The 21,827-nt window shown below is 42.2% G+C and overlaps 1 pseudogene across 1 annotated transcript in view; it reads left to right on the top strand.

Moving 5' to 3' along the window:
• Nucleotides 1–19,658, top strand: part of Gm6981 (predicted pseudogene 6981) — a 46,645-nt pseudogene extending 26,987 nt beyond the window's left edge. The window contains exons 2-3 of the transcript NR_023357.1: nt 590–708; nt 18,393–19,658. The product of NR_023357.1 is annotated as a predicted pseudogene 6981 (transcript). The remainder of the gene's footprint in view (nt 1–589; nt 709–18,392) is intronic.
• Nucleotides 19,659–21,827: the final 2,169 nt, after the last annotated feature.

Raw genomic sequence — 21,827 nt, 5'->3', positions numbered from 1 at the left:
GGTTTTTTGTTTTTGTTTTTTTGCTTGCTTGTTTTGAAATAGGCCTTCTCTGTATGGCTCTGGGTATCCTGGAACTCACTCTGTAGACTAGGGTGGCCTCAAACTCAGAGATCTGCCTGCTTCTACCTCCTAAATGCTGGGATTAAAGGTGTGCACTACCACTGCCTGACCTAAAAAAAAAAAAAGGATTTTTAAAAGATTTTAAAGGGGAAAAAAAAACCAACCCAAAACCACAGTCCAGGTAAAAGCATGGAGATGGTGTTTTCTAATCCCTGAGCGGTGGCTTAGAAACAGTTCCTCAAGTCCAGCCTGGTGGAGAATCATGTAGTCTCAGCACTCAGACGGCCACACAGGAGGTTCTTGAGTTTGAGACTAGGCTGGAATACATAGTGAAATAAACAACAAAAATCCCTACCTGATCCAAAATTACTCTTTTGGTAGATTCTCTGTCCCCTTCCCTCCAGTATAGCGTTATCTTCATCTTTCCTAAAATCAGAGCCTTATAAAGGTAGGTGTCTTCCCATGAGTAGTCACAATGACACCTCCCCCACCACCAAACACCCAAACACTTCCATCTCATGTCCTGCAGGCCACTCACTCTGAGGGAAGCCAACCAACCATCTTGGTCACTCAGGAAGCCTGTGGAGAGGTATATGTAAGAAGGAACTAGAGCTTCCAGCCAACAACCAACACCAACTGGCCAATCAGGTAAGTGAGCCATCCTGGGAGCAGAAACTCTGGCTACAGTCAAACTTTTGGGTAACAGTGACCAAACTTTGACAAGTGTACATAACCCCCAGAGCACTACAACCCTGGGCTCAAGCCCCAGGACTGAATAAACCAGACATGGTGCACACGCCTACAATCCCAGAATTTAGAAGGTAGAAACAGCAGAATCAGAAATTCCAGGCTATGTTTGGCAAACAGAGTTCCAGGCTAGCCTGGGCTATATGAGATCCTGCCTGTAAAAACTTTACCTTCTCAATAATTGAATACCTTTTATTAACTACCATTTTTTTTCTCTTGTTTCCCCAGTTTCTAAGTGGACCCTGAATACTATAGTGTTGGTATCTGAAATTGTCCTAGGAAAGAGACCCTCAGAGATGGGTTTGATGCTTAAGTAAACCGCAGAGCTTCTTGTCAGTGTGAGTTAGATGCTAGTAAGTTCTACATGCAGCAACATTACTGTTATTATCTGTGCATAGCTGTAATTAAATGCCAATTAAGCAAGTGTTGTGTAGCCTGTACAGCTGCGCACTTGAGTGTGATGGACTTCCCAGCTGGAGGCCTTCCAGGAAGGAACACAGGCTGGGCCACTTGAACTTTCAGGTAAAATCACGGTCTTAGTATCACAGTTTCTGGGCCACCCTTGAAACAGTCTCAATTCTGTACAGCTGCAGATTCTATAGCTTGCTGGATTACAAAGAGAACAAGAACATTCTATCTCCCAGAAATTCTTTAAATAGGAAGCCATAGACAGGGTTTAAAGTTAGGTCTGACTTACTTGCCTTTTTATTACCATAGACAAGAGTCCAGGCTCTGTTGCTCCCCTTCTCTGTGAGCAGTGAAGTCATGTAAGAGAATAAAGGCCTTTGGGGATGTAGAGTCCTTGTCCTCAGTGTATGTATTTGCCAGAGATTCACTTGTTCCTCCCACTGCTTCATAATGCCATTTCTAGAATGACTTCTCAATTATCTCTGAGCATTGCAACCCTGGATAAGAAAAGAGATGTTATTGACAATGAACTTCTCCTCTGACCATAGAGTCACCTATGGGAATTCTACTTCTAAGACTATAGTGTTTGATGACAGAGGCAACAACTATCTTGAGATCCTACCGCTCAAGATCCAGTTAGTTGTAGATCTTAATAGTTTCCCATCCTTCCCAAATTAAATTCAACTTTAATTCTCTCCGTAGTCCTAATTTAAAATAAGGAGCCTCAACCAGTTGCTTATCAAGTTCTGGCTTATTTCTTTGAAGGGAGCTCTGATACTGTGGTAAAGAAGTGACGAATATAAATCAGACCTCCATTCACCTGTAAGTGAAAGGAAAACCACGTATGGCCACTTGAAAAAAAAAATGAGCTTTGTTTTCTTCAATGAGAGGTCTACCTAGACTCACACCTTGGTTTTACAGTTGAGTTCATGTGTAAGTTGACACTGCAGATCGACCATCAATTCTGTGTTCAGTAGGGGAGGAAGAAGATAAAGGGCAAGAGGCAACAACAGTCTGTCTGCTTTCGTGTTTTCAGGAAAGCAGGAGCTTCTGGGCAATCCCTCAGCTATGGCTGGTGGGCCAGAACTGGGCCCTAGCACAGCCCTAGACGCTTTTCAGGCTGGCTACTGGGAAGATAAGTGGATAGAGTTTGTTAGTGATGTCTGTTCAGTGACCATTCAGTTACCTTCCCTAGTCCTCCGTTCTCCCCTGATGAGTAGGAAACAAAGACGAGATAATTCCACAGATACAACTTACATCACAGTAACTTGTCATGTGAAGTGTAGCACCAGGGATAAGAACCACAGACCTTTCACAGGTCCCAGAAAAGAGAGAGAGGAGCACGCCGTGTATGAGAATTAAAGAAAATGTTAGAGTGGGAAACAAATCATGAGGAGTCTCTGAGATATGGGGACACTGAAGAGAAGACAAATCAACAATGGGCTGATGGCCTGGGGCCTGCAGATGACACAGGGATAGCAAAAGGGAGCATTCTTACAGGGCTGTGTGGTAGCCAGGGACATCTGAGAACAGTCAAAAAGTCCTCTACAGATACCTACAGGAACTGAGGACCAGTTCAAGCTCTCATTGCTTCCTTTCAGTTATTTTGCTCTTAACATGTGCCTCAACTGGAGCAGGGAACATGTTGCAGTGAGTTGATTACGCCCATAACACTGACCTTGTTACATACCATTTTCTATAACTGTGAAGAAAGGCATAGCTCACATAATGGAGCTGAGACTGAAGCAGAGGTCAGGACAGTGGGATGAGGAAGTGGGCACATTTGAGCAATCATATATGTATGGAAGTGTCATATGAAACCCATTACTTTCTATGCTAACTGGAGTGTTACTTCAAAAATTAAAGAAGTGGCTGGGGAAATGGCTCAGAGGACATGACTCATATATATCCCCAGGTGAAACCAGGAACAAACTGGATAGCTAGCCTAGCCAAGTCAGTGAGCTTGGTCTGTGAGAGACCCTGCCTCAGTCTATAAGGTAGAAGAAGATACCCAGCATTCACTTTTGGCCACGACATGCACAGAACACACATGTGTGAACATGCATGTACACATGTATGCCATATACTTACCAAAATAAAAGTAAACAGAAAATGCAGAGGCCAAAAAGGGAAATAAATCCTCCACTAAATTCCTTATTCCATTGTGTAAATCTCAATTATTTTCATGCTGTTAAATTAAATTCACTTTTATAAGCATAGACTTGAATCACTATAGTTGTGTTCCATGTGTCTGTGAGTACATGCACATCCATACACACACACACACACACACACACACACTTCCTTTCTATACCTTTCCTTCTCCTTATATCATAAGGGAGTTAAGATTAGAATTAGAGATGGGGATAATTAGGGTGAAGGAGACTGTAAAAAGCATGTTCACTCTGATATGCAGACTATTCGGTGTCATTTATATTCCCTCTCCCTCCCTACCTCCCCCTCCTCCCTTCTTTCTTCTCCCATCTCAGGTCCTGGAGGCAAGATCATAGGCTAGGTATCAGTTACACATCCAGCTGGGTTGTCACAGTACTTCTCTGTTTCGTTGCTTTTTAAATTAAGAAAGAGTTGATACTCCTTTCTTTCATCTCTGATGTCCAACTCCTAAACAGGTCTGTTACACAGATAAATCAGATATTGCTGTCATATTTCTCTGGGAAAGAGACGCACCAAACTAAACTTGATTTTTTTCAATAGAGCTTTTCCACTGCTTGCAGTAGGTCAGGTCACAAGAAGCAGTGTGCCACTGTCCAGACAGTGTTACAGAGTCCTGCCCTCTGCCTTTGCATGACTGCCCTCTTAATGAATGGACATTTTCTAAGGGAGATTTGCTTTCTTCACTACCTAAGATGAGACCAATCTAATGTATAATGCCTTATAATAATTTCCCTTTTGCTACAACATTCCTTATCTTATATTTGAGAGTGACCTACTATGTCCTGGGTACTCATTATTTTAGGTATTACACACGGGGTTGGGGAGAGAGTAACAGAGAGAGACAAAGAGACAGAGACAGAGAGAGACAGACACAGAGACAGAGAGACGAGGCAGTAAGAACAAAAAGCCAGGAAGGAGGAATGCTATTTTGAAGTTGTCTCTCTAAATAGTTGACATTTGTACAGACACAGGTAAGAACTAAAGAAGAGAGCCACAGTGACATCAAGGTGAATGGAATTCTGGGTAAAGGAATGCAGATGACAGAGTTTCAGAATGAGTAAAGAAAACTCAAATGATGAGTGAGGTGAGCAGAGAAGGTAAGCCAAGAAACAGGCTGACTGTAAACAGGAATAGAGGAATCACAAGCAAATAATCTTGGGAAGGTTTCAGGTTGAAGAAAGTCACTGAAAAGGCACACGAGAAAATAACAGTATCCAGCTTAGGACGCCCTCTCTACTCTAGAGAAGAGCAAAGGCTGGAGTCAGAGAGATCGGCTGAGACTGCCAGGAAGATCCAAGTGGAGAAAATCCTGTCTTAAGGGGGAGATACTGGTGATGAGCCGTGGATGATGTGGACCTGTGATACAGGATTAAAATAAACCCACAAGATTTCCTGGCAAACTGAGTAAGGAAGAATATTCCAAGATCTTGGAGAGTCTGATCAAATACCTCAGCAGGCATTCTGTCTAGCGCGCTAGGAGGGAATTGGACTTGTAAAGAATGAAGACTCAGAACTCACTCTGAGACATGTTCACTTTAGGTACCCACTAACTACCCCAGAGGGGATGCTGAGGAGGGACACAATACAGAAGCTGAAAATGCTAATGTAGGAATCATAAGCATTTAAAGGACAGAATTAGAAGTCAATTGAAGAATGTTTGAAAGTGAAGGGTTCAGTTAAAATCAAATGTAGCTTGGTACTTCTCTTTCCCAGAGAAATGTGACCAGCAATATCTGATGTATCTGTGTGACATCCAGCCAATGTTTGGGGAAACCAGTGTACAGTGAACTGAAAAATGGTCATTGGGTTTGGTCACCCAGAACTCAGTGGGACCTTGGCGAGACCGGATTCAGTACCGTCCTGCCTTCCAGCTCCTCTTATGTGGGCAGAGCTGCTGTAGCCACCTCTTCAGCTGCGCTGTATGTCCGATGAATGTAAAGTTGATGCTATTTTTAGTCACCCTTCTCTCATTATACAGAGCACAATAAGTGTTCAAATTGCATTTGTAGACTATTACAGTATGTTTAGATGACTGATGATACTGAAGTTTCCCTCGAGACTGTAGAGTCCTTGGGACTTAGTGGTGATTTTTAATGTGATAAGAAAGGAATCTGTAATTAGCCCAAAACCTAGGATACCCAAGATATAAGATACAATTTCCTAAACACATGAAACTCAAGAAGAATGAAGACTGAAGTGTGGACACTATGCCCCTCCTTAGAAGTGGGAACAAAACACCCTTGGAAGGAGTTAGAGACAAAGTTTGGAGCTGAGATGAAAGGATGGACCATGTAGAGACTGCCTTATCCAGGGATCCACCCCATAATCAGCATCCAAACGCTGACACCATTGCATACACTAGCAAGATTTTATTGAAAGGACCCAGATGTAGCTGTCTCTTGTGAGACTATGCCGGGGCCTAGCAAACACAGAAGTGGATGCCCACAGTCAGCTAATGGATGGATCACAGGGCTCCCAATGGAGGAGCTAGAGAAAGTACCCAAGGAGCTAAAGGGATCTGCAACCCTATAGGTGGATCAACATTATGAACTAACCAGTACCCCGGAGCTCTTGACTCTAGCTGCATATGTATCAAAAGATGGCCTAGTCGGCCATCACTGGAAAGAGAGGCCCATTGGACACACAAACTTTATATGCCCCAGAACAGGGGAACGCCAGGGCCAAAAAGGGGGAGTGGGCGGGTAGGGGAGTGGGGGTGGGTGGGTATGGGGGACTTTTGGTATAGCATTGGAAATGTAAATGAGCTAAATACCTAATAAAAAATGGAAAGAAAAAAAATTAAAAAAAAAATAAATTAAAAAAAAAAAAAAAAGAAAGGAATCTGTAAATTCATCAAAGGCCACTATGTTATTGTGATTTCTTTTGAAGTAGTATCTCTATTTAGTCCTGACTGTCCTGGAACTTAATATATAGATCAGGCTGGCCTTCAGCTCACAAAAAATCCTCTTGCCTCTGCCTCCCAAGTTCTGGGATTAAAGATGTGCACCACCACACCTGGCCCTCATTATGATAAATATTTAGTACTGACTTGCGAGGGTCAGGTAGTGCGTGTTTGAAAACTATGAGGTAAACATGTACAGGAAGTGTACTATAACCCAAGGTTTAAGAGCATGTGTGTTGTAATAATTATTTCACATAAAAGAATGAACTTTGAGAGAAATCATGGGGGGAAAGAGAATATTCCTGTATGTTCTGTATGTATTATTTTGTTTGTATTTTGAGATGGTCTTCTATTTAGCCCATTCTGGCCTTGAACTAGCAACCTTCCAGCCTCTACTTTCTGAGTGCCAGGACTACACACATGAGCTACTATGTCTGGCCATATGAGTTGTGTCCTTGAGAGGAAGATTAAACACTTTAGTGTCTAGAAAACTGCGCTCGTACTGTTGAGCCCATTCCTGCATCTGCTCAATCGGGCAATAAAATTGATTTTTGGAAAGGTAATATCTGCGATTGCCTAGTTATTCCTACTCACTCAGACCTGCTCAGCCTAACCTCCTAGAATTGAATTGAAGATGAGGAAAAAGTAGCTTCCCCACTCCCACCCCTACCCCTGCCACAAAGGGATCTTTAGTAAATTGCTTCTTAGTGTGTAGAATAGCTCCTAACCCCACAAGCTTTAATGTAGCTTCCCAGTGGTACCTATGTTGCTTTGGGTATGTGTATTAAAAATCTGGCTCAATCAGCAACTAGATAGAAAAAACACTGGATGTGCACAGCCCTATACCCAATGGAATCATAATTCCTATTAGACAGGCAGGCCAGGTAGAAGGAAGATTGGAATAGACTCAAGAGGAAATAGCGACAGTCTGAAATAGAGGCTTGCCCAATAGCTGTTTGAGGTTCTTATTGGAGTGACTCAAGTTTCATTTCCAAAGGACCTGAGCCCTCAGTGACCCTGTCATGTTAAATATATTCATGATGACAATGGTGACTAAACACTGGCCTCCTGAAGAGGATATCTTTGAGAAAAAAGAAATGGGAAATTTCCAGAACTCACATTTTTGCTATATGGTGTGGTCATTAGGCAAATGGTTATCCTAGGGAAAAGGAGTCACTAACATTTGAAACAAAAACGGAAACCTGAAGAACACTTGAAAAACCAAGTCCCCCCAAGCCGTAATTATCACTGGAGCTGCGGATCCTGAACAATGCCCCAGACTCCTGCTCTGTGCTCAGAGGCCTTCCTCTGCCCTTTGGGCAGGAAAGGGAGAGTCACATGGACCAGAGCCAAAGGTAAAAATGGGCTAATTGCTTGTTATTCGGATGATTTTAAACTCACAGGCCTGGATGCTAGCTTGACCTTGCAGCTCCTCCATAAATAGTACTACTGAAGAAAAAAAAAAAAAGCTAATATTGTACGTGTTCTAGACCACAGCATTGGCTCCCTCAGAAGGTTTGTAACAGACGTTTTAGAACAGTCAGTCTCAGAGACAATCTTGAGACTAGTGGCACATGGCAACAAGTGAGGAACCATGGGTGACAGTGTGGGGAGAAGGGCTCAGGGGCAGGTGGCTGGAGGTGGAAACATCCAATGCACTGAGGGACCATGGGTTGGAGAAAACGGAAAAGCTGCATCAAGAGGCATGGGGTAGGGGAGCTGGAGATAAGATAGATATTGCTGATATAAACCTCTGCAGAACTCTTAGTAGGCAAGAGGATCTGTCTTTCTTTTCTAAAATGTGAACAGAATTTGTGCTTTAAAGGGAGATAAAACACCAAGTTAACACTAGTCAGCCTGCTTGCTACTTCCAGGCTGGAACTCAGAAGCCAAACACTTGGATGCAGTCTCTGAAACAACCAAAAATGATATCTTCCTCTCAATGTGCTTTTACAGGTCATCATTCTTTACTTGTTTGAGTGTCCTACACTTTCATCCCTAACGGATCTGAGCCCTGCCCTTGCCTATCTCCTATCACTAGGGTCAGTTACTGCATACCACAGCATGGGTTAGGTTAGAAAGCTTATTGGCGACCTAGAGATTCCAACCTCTCCTGTCACACTGCAGTAGGCTGTTTCTAGTGTCTCCCTGTTTCTAGTCCGAATTCATCATCCAGTTCACACGTGAACTTTGTCTTCTCTTTGCCAAGAAATGTCAGAGTCTGAGTTTGATTTTGCAATCCACTGGTTATTTGGTATACCCCTTTCCATTGGATCCTAAGTTTTAGGGTTGTTTTCCTATGGGAAGATAATGATCTACATAGAAGTCTGCTCATCCTCACCCATCCTCCAAGGCCTCCTCTAAGGGGGGTTGGGAGGGCGCAGAACCTACAATAGTAGGGCTAGTGATGGCAGCATCCTTACATCAAAGAAGAGTCTCCTGAAAACCAGTCTTAACCAGTGTTCTTTTTCCTACTCTTACTTTTGTTGTGGTTGTTGTCTTTGTTTTGTAGATTGCATCTCACCCTATAGCTTACTAAGTAATCCAAATAGCCTTGAACTCACTGCAATCCTCCTGCTTTGGCCTCTGGGGTCAAGAATGCAAGTACAAAGCCAGGACCATGATTGGGAGTGGGTAGGTTGGGAAGCAGGAGGAGTGGGGAGGGGATAGGGGATTTTCGGAGGGGAAACTAGGAAATGGGATAACATTTGAAATGTAATAAAGAAAATATCTAACAATAAAAAAGAAAAAAAAAGAATACAGGTACAAACCATCATACTTGGACATTTTCTTCTTGAATCAGGGAATCACACAGGGAATTTCCCATAAGGCCATTTATGTGTGCTAAGAGCTCAACTTCTACAGCTCCCCATCTAGAAGTGAGTGCTGAATCACACCAGCTCCCCACACCCTGCCCCTAGTGGGAATCCTTCCCAGTAAATTGTGAGTCAAGCTTCATGTTCTCCTTCACAGAGGAATATTCAGCTACAAGATTGTAACCCTTTTTGACTTTTTTTGGATGTTTCGATCTTTATTCCATCTGGAAGTTCAAGGTAGTCAACCAACTTTATTCTGTTTTCAAGGACTAGCAAGTTGTCTTCAATGACACATTTATTTCCATTGCCTTATGATGTAATCCAGTCATAATCTTATTTGGATCCATTTCTCTCCCAACTACAGACCATGAGCAATAGACACTGGACCTCAACTGACCCACAGTGTCTTCCCTGATGCTCTTTGAGAATAGAAGTTTTCTGGTTGTTTTGCAGATTGTGTTTATTCATCCATACAAATGATTTTTGTTGTTCTTGTTTGTTTTTGTTTTTGTTTTGACAAGTACCAAAAGAATTCTGTTCATGTTTTTGCTGCTGTGTTAGACTGGGATAAACACTTTTTGGTTAGTTAGTTTCAGAGAGAATTGACATATTAACAATGGATATATTGTAAGACAAGAACATACCATGCTTTTGTTAACCTTTAATTTTTCATTCCTATTTTACATGTATGGGTTTTTGTCTGTGTACCACTTGCTTGCCTAGTACCCAAGGGAGCCAGAAGAGGGTGTTGAATCCCTTAGACTAGAGTTATAGACAATTGAGAGAGGCCGTGCGGGTTATAGGGATCAACCCTGTCCCTCTGGAAGAGTTGCCAGTGCTCTTAACTGCTCAGCATCTTTCCAGCTCCTATGTCTCTCCTTATTTATGGAGTATTGATTGATAGGCACTGACTACTAGTGATAAGAAGGAGTTTCTCTCCTCAAGGCCCATTTTTGGTATTAGCCCTGCTTTGACAAACAAGTTCAGAAAAGTGTAATAACTTCATGTTGGTTCACTTAGGCCTCTTGACAGCTAGCATACATCTTTGGGTATATTTCAGAGTACTGTGCTATGATCATTAATGCTTAAAATCCTATGTCAGAGCCGGGTGGTGGTAGCGCACGCCTTTAATCCCAGCACTTGGGAGGCAGAGGCAGGCTGATTTCTGAGTTCGAGGCCAGCCTGGTCTACAAAATGAGTTCCAGGACAGCCGGGGCTATACAGAGAAACCCTGTCTCGAAAAAAGAAAAAAAAAACATAAACAAAAAACAAAAAAAAACCAACAAAAAAAATCCTATGTCAGGGATTATTTTGAGCTGCCAATTTGGAAGTTATGCATTGGGGGGTAAGTTGCTTAGATCACCTTAAATACTCAGCAGTCATCAGTGAGTGAAGTCTGTTTATTAGGACGTCACATGTTTAAAAACAATGACTTCATCTATTTTAAAACAGTGATGTCATCTGTTTTAAAAAATTGTCTTTGTTCTTCAACAATATGAACTAACCAGTACCCCCAGAGCTCATGTCTCTAGCTGCATATGTATCAAAAGATGACCTAGTCTGCCATCACTAGAAAGAGAGGCCCATTGGACTTGCAAACTTTATATGCCCCAGTACAGGGGAATGCCAGGGCCAAAAAGTGGGAGTGGGTGGGTAGGGGAGTGGGGGGAAGGGTATGGGGGACTTTTGGGATAGCATTGGAAATGTAAATGAGGAAAATACCTAATAAAAAATATTTAAAAAGAAAAAAAAGTGTCTTTGTTCTTAAGTAGAAAGGGAGGAATGATAGCTGCGATGTTCCCTTGGTTCCATGTTCCCAGCGTGTCTGAAAAACAAACTGCATGCATGAAAATACTGACTGTTTTCACGTCTTCAGGTCCTAACCGATTGTAATATTGACAAGACAACAAAGAAGAATGATACATGTCAAGTTATTTGTCAAACCCAATGAGGAGGCCGCTATGCTTTCCTTTTCCATTGTTCACCTAACACTATAGCTTGATATAGCTGATGTGTACGCAGTTATTGAAGGAATAAGTGGAGTTGTCAAGAAGAATTTATAGGCTGTGTGTGTCTGTGTCTGTGTGTGTCAGTGTGTGCCACCAAGCAGTCCAGGCTGGCTTGCCAGCAAGCCGCTAGAATAACCAGCACTGGGAGCATAGGTGTTTGCCTCCATGCCTGGCCTTTTAGGTGATAATGGGGATTGGAACTTAGGTTCTCATGCTGGTGCATCAACTCCTTTTCCCACTGAGCAATCCTCCAGTCCTGAAAATACTTTTTGCTTTCTTTCATCTAGAAATTAAACTCACATGTTTATGAAAGTTAGGCAAAATTTGTACCTCTGAGCCATACCCCCTAAATCCCTTCCAATTTAAAAAGCAATATTGCCACAGTTGTGGATATGGGGAGTTTATGAATAAGAGTGATGTTATGTCAGAGAATATAGAGAATGGAGATCCCTATATAGGTAATCAAAGAAGGAGAGTTTATGGCAGGTATTGAGAGCTGGAGTAGAAAGCTCAGGGAGACCAGAAAATATCAAATACAGCCATTATAGCTGCAGCCAGAGGCTGAGCTTTTAAGTAACCTCACAGATAAATGGCCTGGGCAGTCTGGGCTCATTTCAGTGTCCCAGGATGCAGTTGGCATAATGGAGAATGATGAACTAAAAAGGCAGACATCAGCTCCAGGGAGCTATTGCTCCTAACTGAGAAATATTAAGCAAGTAGGAGTCACAAGGAACAGAGAAGCCAGGAACAGAGTCAAAAGCCATTTCAGAAATAGAAGTAATGAGAACAAATGGCTATATAGCCCTGAGCCATGAATTCTAGAAGTATTAGTTAAAATAAAGAAGGTATAAACAAAAGATATTCAAACACTAGAGAATCTGGTATCCAAAGATCATGAAAATTCAGATAGTAGAGTGATCACTTCTGTGGATCCTCTGAGAAGCTGACAAATTAAGATGCATGATAATTATTAGCCATGGCCACTTGGTAAGAATGTCAATTTTGAGGATTGCCCTAATGTTAAACAACACTGAGAAATGATTACCCCAGGATCACACAGCAGCTTGGGGCATAGCTGAGCTGATACTTAGAATTTAGGACTTTTAAGCTCTGGATGAATCAAATATCCAGAGAAACAAAACCAACAGGATTTGTATTTAGCCCTCTGTACCCATAGATTCAACCAGCTGACCATGAAAAGTATTTGAAAATGAATTATATATATATATATATATATATATATATATATATATACTATTCAGATTTTCTTTTGTTATGTTGTAAAAAGTATAATATAACCATTTATATTTTGTTAGATAGTTTAAGTATCTGAGATGATTTAAAGTATACAAGAAGATGTATATAAAAGTCTGGAGGGATAGCTCAGTGAGTAAGGCGCCAAACCTCATGATCTGATTTCAATCCCAGGACCTAAATGCTAGAAAGAGAGCTACCGGCTACCCCAAGTTACCCTCTGACTTTTACATTTGTGCTAGGACACACAACATATTCAAAGAAATAAAATGATAATACTTATTTAAAGAGGATGTATGTAAGTTATATGCAAGTACTGTGTCATTTTATATAAGGGACTTTGATTCACGAAGGGTCCTGGAGCTAATCCTTCATTAATCCTTCACCAAAGGATAACTATATACAAAAATGTAAAATTTATTACAGGGATTTGCTCTTGTGGTTTTCTGAAGCTGAGAAGCTTCATGATATACCACCTGCTTAGTTGGAGAACCCAGAGAGGCAGTCAAGCAATCTCAGTCAGAGTCTGAAGGCACAGAGCTGTGTCCTAGGCTAACAAGATGAAGATCTTAACTCAAGCCCAGAAAGCACATCCAAGCTCTTTCTAAACTCTTGGTATGCTATGCTGGCCCCCAGGGGGTGGGATAATTCCTGCCCACATGGCTGAACATGATCTTCTCTTCTCATCTCTGACTCAAAACCTGATCTCATCCAGAAACACACCAAAATACATCCTCAGGAGCAAGTGCTTTATCAGCAGATGCGTTCTCCTTAGCCTAGCCAAGTCCAGACATGAATTCATCTATCACTCCTCTCTATCCTGGTGTAAAACTCAGGTCTTCAATTCTACTTTTATGGTTCAAGCACCCCTCCCAAAATGTAAGTATTTATGATACTAAAACAAAAGAGTTTTCAACGATAAATCCTTTCAAACACAGGAGGGGGAAGTAGCTAAGGGAATTCTGTTCAATGCTTAGTGGACTGACCTTGTCATAGCCTCATGCTTCTTTCTTTCCCTCTTCCTTTCCTTCCTTTCCCTTCCCATCTGCCTCTCTATGATAGCTTGAGTGAGAAATGTGTCACTAGGCTTTTGTGTTTGAATAGTTGGATCCACTGTAGGTAGTACAGCTTGGCGTTTGGATTATGGAACTTTCATGATGTGGACCCTTGCAGGAGGAAGCAATCTCTGGGGTAGGGTTCTTTAGTCTTGTCGTACTTCTCTCTCTCGCTCCCTCTCCCATCTGTTTCTCTCTCTCTCTCTCTCTCTCTCTCTCTCTCTCTCTCTCTCTCTCTCTCTCTCTCTCTCTCCCTTTCTCTCTCTTCCTCCCTCTCCCTCCCTCTCTCTTTCTTTTATCCTTTCTTTTTTTGTGTGTGTTTTAATTTTTGTTTTGTTTTTGAGACAAGGTCTCACTAGTCTCACTATGTAGCTCTGTCTGTGGTCATCCTGTTTATCACAGGCACAGAGAAGAAGCTAGCACATCTTTCATCATTCCCTCCCTCTGACCCTCCATCCCTCCCTCCCTTCTTTCCATCTTCCTTTTCAACACCCCCCCCCCAACCCCAAGCAAACATTTATGGAGAGCTAACACTGTATCAGATCACTCTTGGCTCCCTGGGGATAGAAAAACCCAAGGTTTCCTAGCAATAAGAGTAGGGGGATCCAAGGTGGTTGGAGCCTTGTAGAGAAAAGCAAATGTTGAAAAGCATGTGAGTCCTGAAGGGCCAGGACCGAGACATCAGGATGAAAAGGGATAACGACTTTCCCAGTCTAGACAGAAGCATGGCTGGGGGTGGGGAAGGGGGAGTAAGGGCATGTGCCTCCTCATGAGATGAGGTCAGAGCAGCAAGGAGGATAACAGAACAATAGAGGACTGTGTGACCAACATAGGCCACTACCCCTCCACATGGATCTAGCACATGGGGTCTGTGAACTTAAGAGTCAAGTAGCAACCTTGGGCAGGCTGAAAGAAACACTGCTTTAGAGGGCATATTATCTGAAATTGGCTGGAAAAGCTATCCTACTTAGAAAAGAAGAGATCTCTCCTGTGGTAATGAAAAGATCTGGAGCCTTGGATAAAGCTGTGTAAAGGGAGAGGAAGATGTATTTTCCCCTAATATTTTAACTGTTTTTGGAGTCTCTCTCTTCTGCTCCCTTCCTCAAATTATAGTCTTCTTCAATTCCATTCATTTTCCTTCAAAGTTCATAATTTTATTTTTATTTAAGACCAAATAAAATTCTATTTTGTGTATGTACTACATAGCCTTCATTCATTCATCTGTTGATAGACAGTGAGTCTGGTCCCATCTCCTGGCTGCTGTGAATAAAGCAGTGATATACACGGATGTTGTCTTAGAATTGTTTGGTACACACGCGAATAGAGTAACTAGGCTATACAGCAGTTCCTCTTACTGTTAAATGTATGAATGTTTGCATGCATGCACATCTATGCACTGATTGCTGCCTGGAGCCAGTGGAGGCCACAAGGCGGCATTAGATCCCCTGAAACTGGAGTTACCAATGGTTGTGAGCTGCCACGTGGATGCTGAGGACCAAACCTGGATCCTCTGCAAGAGCAGCAAGTATACTTAACCACAGAGTCAGCTTTCCATCCCCTCACACAATGGTTCTATTGTAAGCTTTTAAAAAGCCCTTCACACAGAGGATGCATCTAAGCCTGTAGAGACTTGATGTCCCAGGGAAGGGGGATGTTGGGGGGGGTGAGGTAGGGGGTGCATGAGAATGTTGTGTGGATGGGTGGGTGGGGAGCACCTTCTCAGAGGCAAAGGGGAGGAAGGATGGGGTGGAAAACTCTGGGAGGGGGACTGGGAAGGGTGCCAACATTTGGAATATAAATAAATAAATAATTTAATAATAATAATAATAACAACAACAGTAATAATAAACCCCTCCATACTAATTTTGTAATGGCTGCACCAGTGCTCACTCCCACCGGCAGCCTATAAGGATTCCTCTTTCCCCATATCTTTGCTAGTGTTTATTGTCTTTTTTTTTTTTTTAATAAATCTTGGTCATAGCATTCTGGTTGGAACGAGGTAGAGTCTTAGAGAAGTTTTAATTTGGATTTCCCTGATGTCTAAGGGTATTGGACGCTTTTAAAAATGATTGGCCATTTGTGTTTACTCTTTCAACAATTGATCAGCTCAGCAACTTATTTTTTTAATTCAGTTGTTTGGCTTTTTTTGTTCAGCTCTTTGAGGTCATTGTACATCCTATCAATCCTCTGTCTGACCTGTAGCTGGCAGAGGACCTACCCCACCCCGTCCCCACTCTCATCCTGTACACTGTCGTTGCACTCGTTTGCTTGTTTCCTTTGCTGTACAGAAGCCTTTTAATTTTTACGAGGTCCTATTTGGTGATTGTTAACTTCATTGCATGAACTACTGGAGACCTATTCAGAAATCTGTCCCCCACGCCTGCATCTTGAAGTATTTCCTCTACTTTTTCCTTTAGCAGTTTCAGAGCTTTGAGTCTGCATTCTTTGATGTGTTTGAAGTTGATTTTTGTGCAAGGTGAGAGGTGAGAATCTAGTTCCATTCTTTTATAGGTGGATATTCTATTTTCTCAACATAATTTGTTTAAGAGGCTGACTTTGATCCAAATATATTTGGGAATTATTTGTTGTGTCTTAGAAAAATGTGGGTAATGTGGCAGGAGGAAGCACCTCAGCGGACAGCCAAGGTGTGTTCACCTGAGGAATCACCACCATGTGACAGACCTAGGAGAGAAGGAAGTTTATTGGGGGAAAGGAAGGGGACCCCGAAAAGGGATAGAGGCAAAGGACAGAAAAGGACAGAAAGAGAGAAGAGAGAGGAAGAGTCCAGCAGAGAACATGTGGGGAAGACAGAGAGAGATTAGGAGATGGGGAGTTAGAGAGGGAGAGAGGAAGGGAGGGGAGAAAGGAGGGAGGGAGGGAGAGAGAAAGGAGAGAGAATTAGAAAGAGGGAAAGGAGAGAGAGAAGCCAGAAGGCCAGTCCTTCTTTGTTGGCTAGCACCTGGCAGGAGGCTATGTAAGCTGTTGCTAGGTAGTTGTTGGGCGGAGCCTAAAGGAACTGCTAACATTATTTAGTATCTAAAAAGTACTAAATTAGTTTTAGTTTCTTTGTAACAAGTCAGGTGGCTATAGCTCTGTGCATCGACATACGGTGCATCTTTTTTTCTGTTTTATTGACTTACATGTTTCTTTTGTGCTATTTATTACATTATGGCTCTGTAGCATAACTTGAAATTGTGTGTGGTGATAACTCCAGCATTATTCCTTTTGTTCAGAATTGACTTATTAACTGAGATCTTTTATAGTTCTAAATGAATTTTAAGATTTCTTTTCTATGTTTTTGAGGAATGGCATAAGAATTTTTATGGGCAGTGCACTGATCTGTAGATTGCCTGTAGGAAAACAGCCATTTTCATAATGTTGAGTTTTCAAATCTGCAATTATGAAAACTCAATATATTTTCTTTTTTCCCCCTTTGTGTTTGTTTGTTTGTTTGTTTTGGAGAAAGGATCCCACGATGTAGACTTGCCTGCCTGCTCTTCCTCCTAAATGCCGAGATTAAGAGTATCCTCCCACCACACTAGGCTAGAACCAGATATTCTTAACCACTTAGAATCCTCTTTTCTAAGGGTCTTCTTAATTATTCAATGGTACCATGTTTTACTAAGATGTTGGCTAGTTAATTTGACTAAGCACCCAATTATGATACAGTCAGATTTACAGGATAGATTGGAGTGTGGTTTTTTTTCTTCAAGGATTTATTTACTTTCAACATATCCCTTTATTTTCAAGTTTTTACTGTTTGTTTTATCCAGTGCAATTGCTCCATGAGTAAAGAAACAAAAACTTCGAATTACAAAAATGCTTAGAGTAATTAGCTGCTTCTCGTCAGGACAGCACATCTTTGTATGAAGCTTGCTTACTCACCAATGTTCTTTCCTTGCTTATCTCAGCAGTGACAGGAGAGAGGGTTGTGCTCCGAGGGACTGGGCATCCAGCTTCTAATCCAGGAGCTGAGTTCTTTGTCCTGTGTTTTTACCTTAGTCCACTCAGTCTGCTTTGGGCTGCTGTTGCTTCATGTTTAGAAAGGGGAATAGATGGGATGACTGGCAAAGTCCTCTGGGGCACCAGTAGCCTGTGTCTCCTTTTAATTTTAGGAGAGGAAATCGTTCTGAGAATATCATTTTAAATCAGTGTCTACTGTGAGACTAGCACTGCTGGTATGCAAAATGATGGACTGATTGTGAGATGGGGAGAGAGAGACACTGAATTCATGTACCAGAGCTAGCTAGTTACTAAGTTACTAGTTACCAACTGGGAATTGTAATCTCACAGTTCTTTGAAATGTTTCAAAAGGGCTCATTTGTTTTTTGTTTGTTTGTTTTTGTTTGTTTGTTTTTTGTTTGATTTTAATAATTTTTGGTTCTCACAGGAATAGCACACAAAAAGGGGAGAGTTTCTTATTTATTTATTTTTTCAGGCTCCACAAATGGAGGTCACCCTGCTAACTGGGACAGAAGGGCTTTCTGACCCTCGTTGCCTCTCCTCAGTGCTGCAGGGTTCCCAAGTTCAATAACTATTAAATGCTAAAGAAGGCAGCCTGACCCAGAGCTGCATTTTATCACAGTCTGACAGATGAGTAACCCTCACTGATAAATTCCTCTTCGGCAAAGTCCAAAGTGTTTGGTTGAGCAGTTTCGGGTCATTTGTAAAGTCAAATAGCTTAGAGGACGTGGTATTTACAAGCTCTCTCAAATCCAGTCAGAAATGCTGCAGAGAATATTTTTGCTTTTCCTTTAAATGTACAAAGGAATAAAAACTATAGTAAATTCTCTTTGACCTAAAATATATCTCCTAAAACTCTTGAACTTTTGGACATATTGATGGTGGTTTATAGCTATTTATGTAAATATATATACACATGTGAAGTGTTATTCAGATGCTTATGGAAAAGATTTCTGGGCATGCATTACTATTCACCTGGGCTCTCTGTTCCTCCCTGTTCCAGAGACAGCTGCATCTTCTGCAGTGCCAGCCTCATCCCATAGACAAAATGGTGAAGGTCGGCGTGAACGGATTTGGCCGTATTGGGCGCCTGGTTACCAGGGCTGCCGTCTGCTCTCCACTTGGCAAAGTGGAGATTGTTGCCATCAACGACCCCTTCATTGACCTTAACTACATGGTCTACATGTTCCAGTCTGACTCCACCCACGGCAAATTCAACAGCACAGTCAAGGCCGAGAATGGGAAGCTTGTCATCAACGGGAAGCCCATCACTGTCTTCCAGGAGCTAGATCCTGCTAACATTAAATGGGGTGATGCTGGTGCTGAGTATGTTGTGGAGTCTACTGGCCTCTTTACCACCATGGGGAAGGCTGGGGCCCACTTGAAGGGTGGAGCCAAAAGGGTCATCATCTCTGCCCCTTCTGCTGATGCCCCCATGTTTGTGATGGGTGTGAACCACGAGAAATATGATAACTCACTAAAGATTGTCAGCAATGCATCCTGCACCACCAACTGCTTAGCCCCCCTGGCCAAGGTCATCCATGACAACTTTGGCATCGTGGAAGGGCTCATGACCACAGTCCATGCCATCACTGCCACTCAGATGACTGTTGATGGCCCCTCTAGAAAAGCGTGGCGTGATGGCCGTGGGGCTGCCCAGAACATCATCCCTGCATCCACTGGTGCTGCCAAGGCTGTGGGCAAGGTCATCCCAGAGCTGAATGGGAAGCTCACTGGCATGGCCTTCCGTGTTCCTACCCTCAATGTATCCGTTGTGGATCTGACATGCCGCCTGGAGAAACCTGCCAAGTATGATGACATCAAGAAGGTGGTGAAGCAGGCATCTGAGGGCCCACTGAAGGGCATCCTGGGCTACACTGAGGACCAGGTTGTCTCCTACGACTTCAACAGCAACTCCTACTCTTCCACCTTTGATGCTGGGGCTGGCATTGCTCTCAATGACAACTTTGTAAAGCTCATATCCTGGTATGACAATGAATACAGCTACAGCAGCAGGGTGGTGGACTTCATGGCCTACATGGCCTCCAAGGAGTAAGAAACCCTGGACCACCCACCCCAGCAAGGACACTGAGAGCAAGAGAGAGGCCCTCAGTTGCTGAGGAGTCCCTATCCCAACTTGGCCTCAACACTGAGCATCTCCCTCACAATTTCCACCCCAGACCCCCATAATAATAGGAGGGGCCTAGGGGGCCCTCCCTACTCTCTTGAATACCATCAATAAAGTTGCTGCACACCCCCCAAAAATCTCATAACTGTATGTAAATGTTTAGTATTGAAATTCCTTATAACCTTATAGAAGTTTCACATAGGCATAAGAATGTTCTAGTGCAGAAGGGTTCAGGCTACACTCCAGAAACAGAAGCAAGTTGTCAGCTGCTGTTGTTGATCACAGAGCAGTTTCCATTGTCATTTTAAATGTGCTTATAGCTGTTTCCCTACTCATCCACTCTAGGAAGTATCTACGGGCATCTGTCTATGAAAGATGCACTTACCTGTGCATAGGGGCTCACCTGTAATCCCAGTATTGGGGAAACTGAGGCAAGAGGGTTGTTTAAAGTTTGAGGTCAGCATGAACTACAGAGTAAAACTCTTGTCTACGAAAGAAAGAAAGAAAGAAAGAAAGAAAGAAAGAAAGAAAGAAAGAAAGAAAGAAAGAAAGAAAGAACAAACAAACCCCCACACTAAACTACAACCAAAAATGACACCTTCATATTGAAAATTATTCTCTCTTATTCTCAACCAGTTTTTCTTTTCAAAATAAGTTCTTACTCTGTAGCTCTGGGTGACCTCAAATTTGTAACCCTCAAATTTGTCTTAGGATTATAAGCAATATAAGCATGAGCCATCATGCTCCCTTGAGTGGAACCTTTTGATTCCCATTTGTGTAAGAGGACCCACCGCTTCGCTATGTGTTTATGTATATTCATGCCTGCATATTTATATTCTACTGTAATTGGGTCTATGAGGGTTAGCAATGGTAATCCACACAAAGCACACAGCACAGTGAACAAAAGATGTTTGTAACTGTGGTCTATAGTTATCAATGAATGATGTGGAAACCCCTCTGGAAGAATAAGAAGGCTATGGCTCAAAGGACATTCTCCTAAGCTTTAAGGCCTAGTATCCTTCTTTCCCTCCTGCTGACTCTTCCCCCACCCCCAGTTCCCTGTGACTATTGCCTGCCTGCCTCTCTTCCCTCCCTCTGATACCTGTTTTCCTTCCCTGGTATCACTCCTTCCTGCCTTCCCTCTCTCCTTTGCTGGACTTCTCTTCCTAGGCCATGCTTACGTTGCATTGCGTCTTATTTGCTTCATGGGGTGCTTTTGAAAGTTTTTTAATCTTGCATTCGACTGCCAGTCTGACCAACCACAAATTCCAATATTTATCAATTTATTTTCTTTCAGAACTCTCAAGACATTCTGTTAACACAATAAAAGATCTCTAAGGCAAGATCTTTGCTCTCTGATTCACTGATACACATCATATATGACACACTGATACCTCAGACAATATACAACACACAGTATATGTGTTATATGCACTCATTTTGCATTAATTTATTATTATTATTAATTATTAATTATTATTCTGTGTATATATATCTTGTGTGTATTTCACCTTCTTCTACTTACTAACTGGAGGCATCATTTTAAATCTAAAGTATTATAGAAGACTTTATTTCATTATCTCTAGATTTTTCTCTTTAGTCTTTTAAATGATCTAAAACCACATTTTTATAACGTTAGTTGATTTCCCAAAATTTATTTCCCTGCAAGAATTTTCTTTCCTGAAGGAGTTACAGAGACAAAGTTTGGAGCTGAGATGAAAGGATGGACCATGTAGAGACTGCCTTATCCAGGGATCCACCCCATAATCAGCATCCAAACGCTGACACCATTGCATACACTAGCAAGATTTTATCGAAAGGACCCAGATGTAGCTGTCTCTTGTGAGACTATGCCGGGGCCTAGCAAACACAGAAGTGGATGCTCACAGTCAGCTAATGGATGGATCACAGGGCTCCCAATGGAGGAGCTAGAGAAAGTACCCAAGGAGCTAAAGGGATCTGCAACCCTATAGGTGGATCAACATTATGAACTAACCAGTACCCCGGAGCTCTTGACTCTAGCTGCATATGTATCAAAAGATGGCCTAGTCGGCCATCACTGGAAAGAGAGGCCCATTGGACACACAAACTTTATATGCCCCAGAACAGGGGAACACCAGGGCCAAAAAGGGGGAGTGGGCGGGTAGGGGAGTGGGGGTGGGTGGGTATGGAGGACTTTTGGTATAGCATTGGAAATGTAAATGAGCTAAATACCTAATAAAAATGGAAAGAAAAAAAAATAAATCATCATGTAAATATAAAAAAAAAAATTTGCATTTCCCTGATGATTAAGGATGTTGAACATTTTTT

The sequence above is a fragment of the Mus musculus genome, chromosome 9, assembly GCF_000001635.26.
Source record: "Mus musculus strain C57BL/6J chromosome 9, GRCm38.p6 C57BL/6J".
Classification (NCBI taxonomy): Eukaryota; Metazoa; Chordata; class Mammalia; order Rodentia; family Muridae; genus Mus; species Mus musculus.
This window is presented reverse-complemented; position numbering and strand designations above follow the sequence as displayed.